A 12,556-nucleotide genomic window follows, 5' to 3' on the forward strand; every position below is an offset into this window, starting at 1 on the left:
GAGGCCATTCAGCCCGTCGAGTCCATGTCAGCTCTCTGCAAGAACAATCCAGCTAGTCACACTCTGTCACCCTATCCCTGTAGCCCTGCAATTTTTTTTCCTTTCAAGTACTTATCCAGTTCTCTTTTGAAGGCCATGATTGAATCTGCCTCCACCACCCCCTCGGGCAGTGCATTCCAGATCCTAACCACTTGCTGTGTAAAAACGTTTTTCCTCATGTCACCTTTGGTTCTTTTGCCAATCACCTTAAATCTGTGTCCTCTGGTTCTTGACCCTTCTGCCAATAGGAACAGTTTCTCTCTATCTACTCTGACTAGACCCTTCATGATTTTGAATACCTCTATCAAAGCTCCACTCAACCTTCTCAGCTCTAAGGAGAACAACCCCAACTTCTCCAGTCTATCCACGCAACTAAAGTCCCTCATCCCTGGAATCATTTTAGTAAATCTCTTCTGCACCCTCTCTTAGGCCTTCACATCCTTCCTAAATGTGCGGTGCCCAGAACTGGACACAATACTCCATTTGTGGCCGAACCAGCGTTTTATAAAGGTTCATCATAACGTCCTTGCTTTTGTACTCTATGGCTCCAATTATAAAGCCCAGGATCCCGTATGCTTTCTTAACCACTTTCTCAACCTGCCCTGCCACCTTCAACGATTTATGCACATATATCCCCAGATCTTTCTGTTCCTGTTCCCGTTTTAGAATTGTACCCTTTAGTTTATATTGTCTCTCCTCATTCTTCCTACCAAAATGTATCACTTTACACTTTTCTGCGTTGAATTTTATCTGCCACGTGTTCGCCCATTCCACCAGCCTGTCTATATCCTCTTGACGTCTATCACTATCCTCCTCACTATCCTTCCAAGTTTTGTGTCATCTGCAAATTTTGGAATTGTGCCCTGTACACCCAAGTCCAAGTCATTAATATATATCAAAAAAAGCAATGGTTTTAGTACCGACCCCTGGGGAACACCACTGTACACCTCCTTCCAGTCTGAAAAACAATAATTCACCACTACTCTCTGTTTCCTGTCACTTAGCCAATTTTGTATCCATGCTGCCACTGCCCCCTTAATTCCATGGGCTTCGACTTTGATGACAAGCCTATTATGCAGCACTTCATCAAGCGTCCTTTGGAAACCCATGTACACATCAACCGTATTGTCCTCATCGACCCTCTCTGTTACCTCATGAAAAAGCTTAATCAATTTGGTTAAATATGATTTGCCTTTAACAAATCCGTGCTGGCTTTCCTTTATTAATCCACACTTGTCCAAGTGACTGTTAATTCTGTCCCGGATTATCGTTTCTAAAAGTTTCCCCACCATTGAGGTTAAACTGACTGGCCTGTAGTTGCTGGGTTTATCCTTGCACCCTTTTTTGAACAAGGGTCTAACATTTGCAATTCTCCAGTCCCCTGCACTACCCCTGTATCTAAGGATGATTGGAAGATTATGGCCAGTTCCTCTGCAATTTCCACCCTTACTTCCCTCAGCAACCTAGGATGCATCCCATCCAGACCGGGTGACTTATCTACTTTAAAAACAGCAAGCCTTTTTAATCAATTTTTAGCCCATCCAGTGTCTCAACTACTTCTTCACTTATTTTGGCAGCATCTTCTTCCTTGGTGAAGACAGATGCAAATTACACATTTAGTACGTCAGCCATGCCCTCTGCCTCCAGGAGTAGATCTCCTTTTTGGTTCTATTCGGTCCCACCCCTCCTCTAACTACCCGTTTGCATCCAATGAAATGGATCACCCACCTTTCAATGGAATGAAAATTGGACAGCTTCTATAATGGGCGGGCGATCTGCTCCACCTGATTACCGTCCCAGCGGTGAAGATGAATAATTTACCCCATTGTTACGGGCAAAGTAGAAGGAACTTTTGCCGTGCTAAACCTGACTTAGAAGACTCACACCAAGACCGGGCAGCAAAAGTGAAACCATTTTCATGGCCCTCACCCAGAAAAGCATAATATTCACACACAAAAAATTCCTATAGTGAATGTCAAAGGAACAATGAACGTATGTAATTTAGTATAAAATAGTTGCTACATATAATAATTTGACTGATACAGAAGCTGCCTGAGGAAACTGTGAGAACAATTTTTAAGTTATTCTAAATCAAAACCAGTTTGCTCAACAATTAATATCAGATTTATATTGATAAATGTAACAATTGTTATGGACAGCTGCTCATTGCTCTTAGTAAAATAGAGATAATTGTTTCTGGGACTTCATGAGCTTTTAGACAAAGGTTTCCAGGATTAATATTGTCCCAAAGATTTAGAAATGATTTGGGCCAAAATCTGGACCTCTAGAACTTTTTGTTTTGAACTTTCACAGATTTCAATAATCTCAGATGCAGACAAGTCTTTCAACAACTGAATTTCTTTCTCCTTTTGCCAATTATCTCTCTTCCACTCCTTGCTTGAAGTGATTAACGTTTTACTAGGGTGCATTGGAGGTTCGCAACCTCGCCAAACAGCCATTCTTCATGTACAAGTCAAGACAACGGCCCCGATATTTACGTGGAGGCAGGGAGGGAGCAGGAGTGCAATAGCCGGGAGGAAACATGGAAATCCCAGTGACGTGGAGGTCCTGTCGAATTTAACGGGATAGAAGGGTATGCTGATGGGGTTAGATGAAGTAGGGACGGAGGAGGCTCGTGTGGAGCATAAACATCGGCATAGACCAGTTGGGCTGAATGACCTGTTTCTGTGCTGCAGACTTGATGTAACTCGAAGTGACTTTATTATCATTCTTTATTCCGTTTCCCGCCATGCAGCCAGCCAGCCTGCCTGTCAATTTGGCCAGTGGCAGAAGGCCGCATTTCCTGCAGACAAATGCTGGCTTGAATGATCCCTTCTGTTCAGGTGCTTTGCCAGATTTCAAGTTTGACAGATTCAACACTGCCAAGTTCATGATGGATGACTCTAAATGCTGGCATTAATTGGGAATAGATTGGAATTCTTCCAGCGGGAGAGATCGGGGCTGGGCTTGGTTGGGGGGGGGGGGGGCGGGGTGGCGGTGGTGTTGGAACCCAGCAATTGGGAGGGAGAGATCGGGGCTCGGGATCAGGGCTTTGTGGGGTGGGGACAGGGGGGGCGGCCAATCATGGCTGTAAGGAGAGGCTGCGATCGGCAGAAGGTTTGGTTGAGGGACCGGCAGGAGCATTCCCGCTCTGAAAAGCACTTAGCTGCTTGATCTGGCTGTTCCCATCTCCATTTCGCTGCCATGTATCCCGAGCCCTGGGAAACTCAGCCGGCAACCGTTAAATTTAAATCAGGCTCCTAACGACACTGTGGGAGTTTGATTTCAATATTATAATGACGTGTCCCGTCTATGCAAGAAGGGACACAGACACACTACGCAACCCACCCCCTTAAAAATGGCGGGAGGCACATACACAACGGGTTGTGATCGTATCTCGCGATTTTTAATTTTTAAACCCCCACCCCGATCTCTCCAGCCTGTCGTTGGAGGCTTAATATCGATCCTAATGGGTGCTGGTAGGCTATTTGACTGTTGGAGCAGGAGCGGGGGAGGTAAGTAAAAATCTCATCAGAACTAAATCCTCCCTCATCTGATGCTTTGTCCCACTGTTACCTATCCAATCATAGTCAAAGGATCTCTAATAAGGTTTCCCGCCCCCACACAGTTAATTGTGGAGCCCACCCCCCACTCCCCAAGGATCTATCCTCTGCCCCCTTTGATTCTCATCTACATGTTTCCCCTCCACGGCCCCTGTGTTGTCAGCCTGCTTGTCCAACATCCAGTCCTGGACAAGCTGCAATATCCTTCATTTAAACATTGGGAAGACCGAAGCCATTGTCTTTGGCCCCTATCATGAACTCTTTACCCTCACCATCGATTCCATCCCCCTCTCCGGCCACTCTCTCAGGTTGATGCCGACCATTTGCAACTTTAGCATCCTATTTGACCCTGAGCTGAGCTTCCAACCTCAAATCCTCTCCAGAATGCCTTCTTCCACTTCCTTAACAATACCCCTTCTAGCCCTGCCTCACCCCATCTCCTGCTGAAACCCTTATCCATACCAGGCTCAACTATTCCAATGCTCTCCTAGCTGGTCTCTCATCCCTCATCAAAAACTCTACTGCCTGTATCCTAACCCGCACCAAGTCCCACCCACCCATCACTCATATGCTCACTGACTTACATTGACTCACATTCCCCCAACACCTCCAATCTAAAATTCTCATCCTCATGATCAAATTCCTTCATGGTCTCACCCCTCCCCATCTCTGTAACCTCTTCCAGCCCTACAATCCGACAAAAACTCTGTGTTCCTCCAACTCTGGCTTCTTGTGCATCCACCACCTTCATCCCACCTTTGGCAGCTGTGCATTCAGACTCCCTAAACCTGTGCAATTCCCTCCCTAAACCCCTCCACCTCTGTCTCTTCCTTTATGACCCTCCTTAAAACCTACCTCTTTGAACAAGTTTTAGTCAGTCCCCTAATATCTCCTCCTTTGGCTCAGGGTCAATATTTGTCCGATTACACTACTGTGAAGCGCCTTGGGATTTTTTTTTTACATTAAAGACGCTATATAAATGTAAGTTGTTGGTATTGTTGCTAACTTACAGAAGAGGTTGCTGGACAGTAATCAGGAGGGATTGTTGCAGTTCGGGCATTCCCAGCTCCTTTGCTTGTACAAATGTCTAGATGTCAGTTTCCATAAGTAAACTGAGATTCATATGAATTGAAATTTGCAGGCCCAAAATTTTAACTGCCCCATTGTACTGTCAGGACTTAGGTGAAGACCTCAGCCCACCTCCAGATAATAGCACCGACCTCACCAAAAAATACCAAAAACTGCAGGAATAGCTCATTTAAATAGGCGGAGACGCACGTGCCTGCAATGCCTCAAATATGCTGGGCAGGGTATGGTTGGGTTGGAATTAATGAAGGGCTAGGAATTAGGTTCCAAATTGGCAGGGAGTAGATAGAAAGGAGGTGTGGCAGAGCGGCAGCATTGGGACAGATGGGAGAGGGCTGGAAATTAAGTGGAAGGGGGTCCAAAACCTGGTGCAGCACAGGATACAAAATCTGCTGATCCTTAAAGAGACAATGGCAGCTTTGGAGGTCACTGGCAACCTGAGCGAGAAAGATGCTAGATCAAAAACAAGCAGCAAATTCAGGGAACTAAGCCGAGCCTGCATATCCTTGTAATGGAGATAGGCAGCAGGAGGGACGGTCTATTTGGGGTCAGGGGCCAGAGACCCATAAATAATATGATACTCGCTTCATGGAGGATGTGGCAGTGAGCATCACTTCCTTGAGCCTTAGGACTACTTTGTAGTGAGGAAGTTTAATAACCTCACCAGAGCAGCCAAGTACCTGCTCTCCCTGACCCTTCCTTGCAGTCATTTTATATGTGTGGTGTTCCTTCATTCATCTCCCTCACTATGCCAGAGAAGTCAGAAATGAATTTAAAATCCACAACCACCACCTTAAACATTCACTCCCTCCACCACCGGCGCACCATGGCTGCAGTGTGTACCATCTACAAGATGCACTGCAGCAACTCGCCAAGGCTCCTTCGACAGCACCTCCCAAACCCACGACGTCTACCACCTAGAAGGAGAAGAGCGGCAGGCACACGGGAACAACACCACCTGCATGTCCCCCTCCAAGTCACACACCATCCCGACTTGGAAATATATCGCCGTTCCTTCAAAATCCTGGAACTCCCTTCCTAACAGCACTGTGGGAGAACCGTCACCACACGGACTGCAGCGGTTCAAGAACGTGCCTCGCCACCACCTTCTCAAGGGCAATTAGGGATGGGCAATAAATGCTGGCCTTGCCAGCGAGGCCCACATCCCATGAATGAATTAAAAAAAAGTGGGGAGCAGAAGTCAGCCTCAATTCCTTAGTCTGCAGACCCAGATCTTTGGGAATCTGCTCTAAAAAGGATGCTGAATGAGGTCAAGTAAATGCAATGCCGACCTTAGTGCCAATATCCAAGAAGCAATTGACACAATGCAGTGCTAGCTAGAGCTGATGGTGGCACCATCCACTCCCCCACCCCACCCCACTCCCCCTCCCACCAAAGAGGTTAGTCTTACCAAAATAGGTTCATTCAACTATGATGCTTGGACTGTTGGCCCTCAGGCATTTGGGGGACCGTTTGAAGAGAATGATGGAAATAGGCACCTGAGAGCTTCAAGGCAACATCTCTCAGGGTTTCCAGGATTTAACTTATACCATCAGGTCTGTCCTCCCCAATGGTCAGTGGGCACTCAGATGCAGGACCCAGCTAGCTGCAATCTGGCTTCATGAAATCATCCTCTCTCTTGATGACAGATCATATTACGTTTCTGCCATCCCCCTCAGATGCCTGTTCATGGTTAGTGACAGGACACAGGACCAGGTTGCCCATGTACCTGCAGTGGTGACACAGAGGCCCTGCAAAGAGGGCCACCTCAGTGCCAAGGGGTTCACAATACCACAGCACAGCCGAGCACCACTGGCATCTCCAACCCACAGTTATCACCTCAACTCAGCACTAGGATAGGTTTAAGAAGAGCACGGAGAGGCACCAGAGGTAGACTTCAGTTTTGATAAGAATCACTTATTTAAATATATACATGCACTGTAAAACCACTGTGATAAAAAAACTTCAGAACACTGGACTTTATGGGCTCAATAAAAAACAGGTGGGTTAGGGGTGGGTGAGCATTGAAAATTGCCACCATTTCAGACCCGCTCCCAACCTGCCTCCAACCCACCCATTTCCAGTTTTCACAGGGGCGGGTCGAGGGGCGGGCAGCCAACCCACTCCCAGGAGGCGAGTTGGGCCTTAAAACCTTTCAAGGAGGCTTCAGGCCTCCAGTTGTAACTAATTCCCGATTTCAACCCCGGGAGGCTAGGATTCCCAGGCCACTGTTTTACGCCTTGTGAAAGGAGGCGAGAAGGCCCAAGACTAACAGGTAGGTGCCTCGAAAGCCACAGCTTGTGGGCCTGGACAAGCAGGAGTGCTTCCCCCAGGCCCAACAAGCCTACCTGCACCGACCCACCCCACCCTGATCACAGACCCCCCCCCCCCCCCCCCGATCGCGGCCCCCCTACCCCGATCATCTGACCCCAATCCCCCAACCCCGATCCTCCAACCCCCCGACTCCGATCCCCCGACCCTCCCCCTCAACGATCGCGGACCCCCACAATGACCCCTGATCACGCCCCCCCGACTGACCCCCCATCCCCCATGATTCGCAATCCCCGTGCCCATCCATGCCCCGCCCCCCCATGCAAACAAAGACTTATCTGTAGACTTACCTGTAGATGTCCTCTCCCTAGCTGGTCTCCGGACCGACTGAGACCAGCCTGTCAATCAGCCGGTCAGTTGGAAAGGAAACAAACAAAAAAAAATGTCCTAATGTCAAAATCATAAGGATGTCTGGGAAACCCGTATTAACGGGTTTGCTGACCTCAAATTTATCCCCCCCGCCTCCTTCCCGGCTCCATTTCAAAATTGAGCCCCATATGTTTGAGGGGGAGTTTGGACATCAGTTTGTAACAATTCCTTCTATACCTCCTTATTCAAATGTTGCATCCTTAAGCAGACCTCTTCGAAGACATCATGGGGGAATGGCATGATTTGTAGAGTCTGGTAGAAGGGTATCTCCTAGTTGCTCATCTTCTCCTTATCCCTCTATCATTACCTCTTCCTCCTGCTCCTGTCTGCCTCTCATTATCAAGAACAGATATAGGAATGTCCATAGTGAACTCCATGACAAAAGGGTGGGTAGCAAAATATTTCCCTGCCTAAAACTGCTGAAAGGCAGCTTGCAGAATTCATTCTCAGTTGCACAGCTGAGAAAAGATTTTTTTAATTGCATCAGCTCCATAAGCTGATGTTTCAGACAAAGTTTATGGACATTCAAAGCCTCTGAACTCAGCCATGACTTGGTTTGATAAATCATGCAAGCAACATACCTCTCTTTTTTACAGGCTTAACTTGTCAGGTGCAATTTTGGAGTAAATGGCAGAATTTCTGGGACATCAGCTTTGGCCCTCATTATCCTGTCATTTGGATACATGCACCATTTTGGTGCATCTTCTGCCAGCAGCCAATTCCACCAGAATTTAGTGAGAATTTACAAACTGGTGTAACTCTGTCACATCAGACTTACACTCCAAATTCCATTTCTAAATGCCAGAATTTACACCACTTTTGCAGCAAAAAAAAATAATCAGAATTTCAACCCTGCATCTTTATTCTCTGCCATGTCTGGGTTAGCGTATCCCAGGTTTAATGATTAAAGCCTACTGGAGAATATATAGGATGCCCACCATGTTCTCCCATCAAAATACTGCACCTCCGGGTCATTATACAGCCTACAACTCCTGTCCAGATTTACTTACAAATAAAATATAAGGAAGCAAAAGGATTTAAACAACATCCTATATAGTACAAAAATCAAACACTTCATACAATTAAGGGTCCAAAGCTCTTCCAGCTTCTCTTGGCAAGTTCCTAAAAAGCCATATTCTGGTGGTATGTATGTAAGATTTTTCTAACAGAACTTCATCAACCCCTTCCTGTGTGAACCATGAGAAAATCCCTGGGTTAGAAGAATATTTTTCTTTTGACGTTCAAGCACTATCCTTGAAGATAGTACTGGCCTCCAGCTTGATTGCATTACCCCATAACAATAATACCAAAACTAATCAATACTTTACAATAAGTCTTCATTTGCTGAGCAATCATGGAAATATCTACATCCAGCAGATAATTCACAGCTACGAGAACACATTGATCATCTGTATGGCTGATCATAGAACCATACAGCACAGAAGGAGGCTATGCGGCCCATCTCGCACGTGCTGGCTCTTTGAAAGAGCTATTCAACTAATCCCATTCCCCTGCTCTTTGCCCAAAGCCCTGCAATTTTTTTCCTATCCAGTGTCAGATTTTGTCCTACTTGAATTGGGCACTTTCCAGGCATTTTCATTGCACAAGGACCTACTGCAGCAAGTCCATATTCACAGGAACATTCAGCAAGCCCCTGGTTTCAAACAATGCACATTTACTTGTCCTTCCAATCCAACCTCACCATATCTTAGATCTGTGCTGGTTACAGTATACAATAAAATAGGTTTACTTTCATATTTCCTAAAAATATTTTGAGTAATAGAATTGTTTGAAGGACTCTGCTTTTGTAGGGAGAGGGAGTCTTAATTGGATACTTGGCCTGTTCTACTCTGTGATTTTTAGGTTGAATGCCTTTAGGCATATTCTATCATTTAAAGACCCTACATCATCTTATGATTTATTTCAAACAGTAAAAATAATCTTGGATTTGCTTAGAATATTCCCAGTTGTTAACAAGTAGACATGTCACACAAAGTTAAAGCATACTATAATTATATGTGAAACCAGCTACACTGAATAAAGATAGCTGCAACTTGCAAGGTTTTATCATCTCTCCCCAGTGAGAATTCTTTGTAACTGGAAGAACAGAATTGACCATCTTTACTTCCCTCTGCCAGACTCATTGTAGCTTGATTCAACTATTTGAAATGCAGATGTCAGTCATACAATAAATAGGAAATTGGTGCAACGAACTGTGTTGGATGCCACATTAAAATGACAGAGTTGTACTGATTCGGTAGCAACGACAGCTGAATATGTATGCACAATCCATGCTACAAGAAAAGAAAGAACTTACCTTTATATAGTGCCTTTCACGACCTCAGGACAGCCCAAGGCACTTTAGAGTCAATGAAGTACCTTTGAAGTATAGTCACTGTTGTGATGTAGGAAATGCAGCAGTCAATTTGCACACAGCAAGGTCCCTTAAACAGTGGTAATGACCAGATAATCTGTTTTAGTGATGTTGGTTGAGGGATAAATATTAGTCAGGGCACCAGGTAGAATTCCCCCTGCTCTTCTTCAAAATAGTGCCATGGGATATTTTACATCCACCTGAGGGCAGGCAGGGCCTGGTGCCAGGTGCCTCCAAAAGACAGCGCCCCCAACAGTGGAGCACTCCCTCAGTACTGCACTCAAATGTCAGCCTGGAGCATGTGCTCAAGTCTCTGGAGAGGGATGTGAACCCACAATCTTCTGACTCAGAGATGAGAATGCTACCACTGAGCCACAGCTGACACAATTATTGAGACTGCAATTATTTTGTTGCTCCTGAGTGACGAAACAGATGATGCTAGGATTTTAACACTTTGAATATTATATTTGGTACATAACTGCCTAATGTAAGATCTATCCCATGAGTGGGAAAGATCTGCCATCTGATGAGTGCTAAACTCATGAGTGACTTACAAATGTCTTCCATGCCAGTGACATCAATTCTGTATTCCAGTTATCGCTTTGAGTATTCTCTTTAGTTAATGTGATTACCTAATGAGGGTTTGTTGCTATTGTTTTGCAAGACACTTCACTCTGTTTGTACACAGAGGAGTGTGTAAGTATATCACTATTATCGTTATTTTTATTACATTTTGAAGGAAAATTGAGTTCAGAACCTAAGAACTGCATTGTAAAATGTTGTGTTACAGCAACAATGGTGTCTGCTGCAATGTGAACTTTCCCTGAGTTATCTAAGAATATGCAAAACTGGAGAAGACCACTGCAGTCCATCTAGCTGATCCCAGAGTTCACAGTAGGCTATAAGAATAGCCTTGATTTAATATGTAACAGTCAACCAGTAGATAGTTAGTAACCTGCAAATGAATTTAATGGTCATTCTACAGTTCAATTTGACGAAACAACGTCCTAAATAAAAGGATGCAAATGAGCAAAAGTTGGAAGCTACAAGAACGACATTGCGAATGATTAAATGGCTGACAGCATTAGAAAAAACAAATGACTAGCTGAAGTTTTCGAGCAGCCGCTCTTGGAATTGAGCATACCCAGAATCTTCCCAAGAAGATTGTATTAAGGATAAGCAGGGGTTATAGGGCAAGGTTTCATACAGTGCAATGACCTTTGGAAATAAGCTACTGAGGAACTTTGATAAAAGGGCCAAGGCCCCTCATGTAGAGATTTGAAAAGAGTAGAAGAGAATATGAGGTAAATAAAGTGGTTGTGATGATTGTAAAGATTAGGTGATGTCAAACATAAGCTTTAAAAGCTTGTAGATTGTAGGAGGAAAGGGAAGGTTGACAGATGAATTACACAGTTTTGAGGTTCTGGGAAGGAATGAATTAAAGCAGGAGGCAGTGCGTTGATGCCAAGAATACCATTGATTTGATAGAAACATGACTGTAAGCAGCGACGATGCTAAGAGACAACAGAAAGCTCTTTAAAGATAAACCTATTATGCTAGGTGTAGGGTTGGTATTATTGTGAAGGGATAAAATAATAGCTATTCAAAGAGTCGAAATACCAGCTGAAGAAGAGACATCAAAAGCAATTTGGATAGAAATTATTAATGAAACAGTGACAGAATAAAAATCAGCAAATTCAGTTAACTGCCAGCTCAAGAAGAACAGTCCAGGCAGTGAGCTGTCCAGGCATATAAGAAACTACAGGGAATCATAATATGATAGTCCTGTGGGATTTCAATATCCCACAGGCAAAGTGCAAAGAGAGTGGGAAGAGAATACAAATATTTTCATAGAGGAAATGAATAATACAACACATGGTGCAAAGCCAGATGTTAGGTTTGATATATAATCGTCAACCCAAAGTCATTCATAACCTGGAAGTGAGTGAATAGGGATATTAAGAAGATACAGGGCGGAATTAAATGAAGCTGGCATTAGAACATAAATTGGTGGGAGAGAAAAATCAATTGTGGGATTACTTTAAGGACCAGCCATATAAATACTGTGGCTACAAGAGCAGGTCAGAGGCTGGGCATTCTGCGGCGAGTGACTCACCTCCTGACTCACCAAAGTCTTTCCACCATCTACAAGGCACAAGTCAGGAGTGTGATGGAATACTCTCCACTAGCCTGGATGAGTGCAGCTCCAACAACACTCAAGAAGCTCAACCATCCAGGACAAAGCAGCCGCTTGATTGGCACCCCATCCACCACCTTAAATATTCACTCCCTCCACCACTGGCACACCGTGGCTGCAGTGTGTACCATCTACAAGATGCACTGCAACAACTCGCCAAGAAAGATAACCAGTTAAGTGCCTATGAGGCCTGGTCAGCATTTGAAAATTTTGGAAAATAGACGGTCATTCAATGGATGAGTATGTCATGGACTTTAACAAATTGTACAAAAGGTTGACAAAGTTCAAATTGGGAATCTCTGGATCGGTACTAGTGTTTAAATTACTAGCCTGTGTTAAGATGTCTCATATGGACAGGCAACTGGTCCTAACTGGCGTCCAGTTCTCGGAAAAGGAGACTCTGTTGGATCAAATGTCTGCTGCCTTAAAAAAAATTCCTGGGGAAACAGTCATTCCCTTCAGCCTTAATGGAACAAATGAGATCTTCCGCTGTGACACAAAGAATAGAAGATTCAATGGCTACCAGGTATTGAAATGTTCCAGATACTAAACGCAGGCGTCAATATGGCGGAAGGATTAAAGACAGCCAGATTGGTG

Source organism: Heptranchias perlo, chromosome 3 (assembly GCF_035084215.1).
Source record: "Heptranchias perlo isolate sHepPer1 chromosome 3, sHepPer1.hap1, whole genome shotgun sequence".
NCBI lineage: Eukaryota > Metazoa > Chordata > Chondrichthyes > Hexanchiformes > Hexanchidae > Heptranchias > Heptranchias perlo.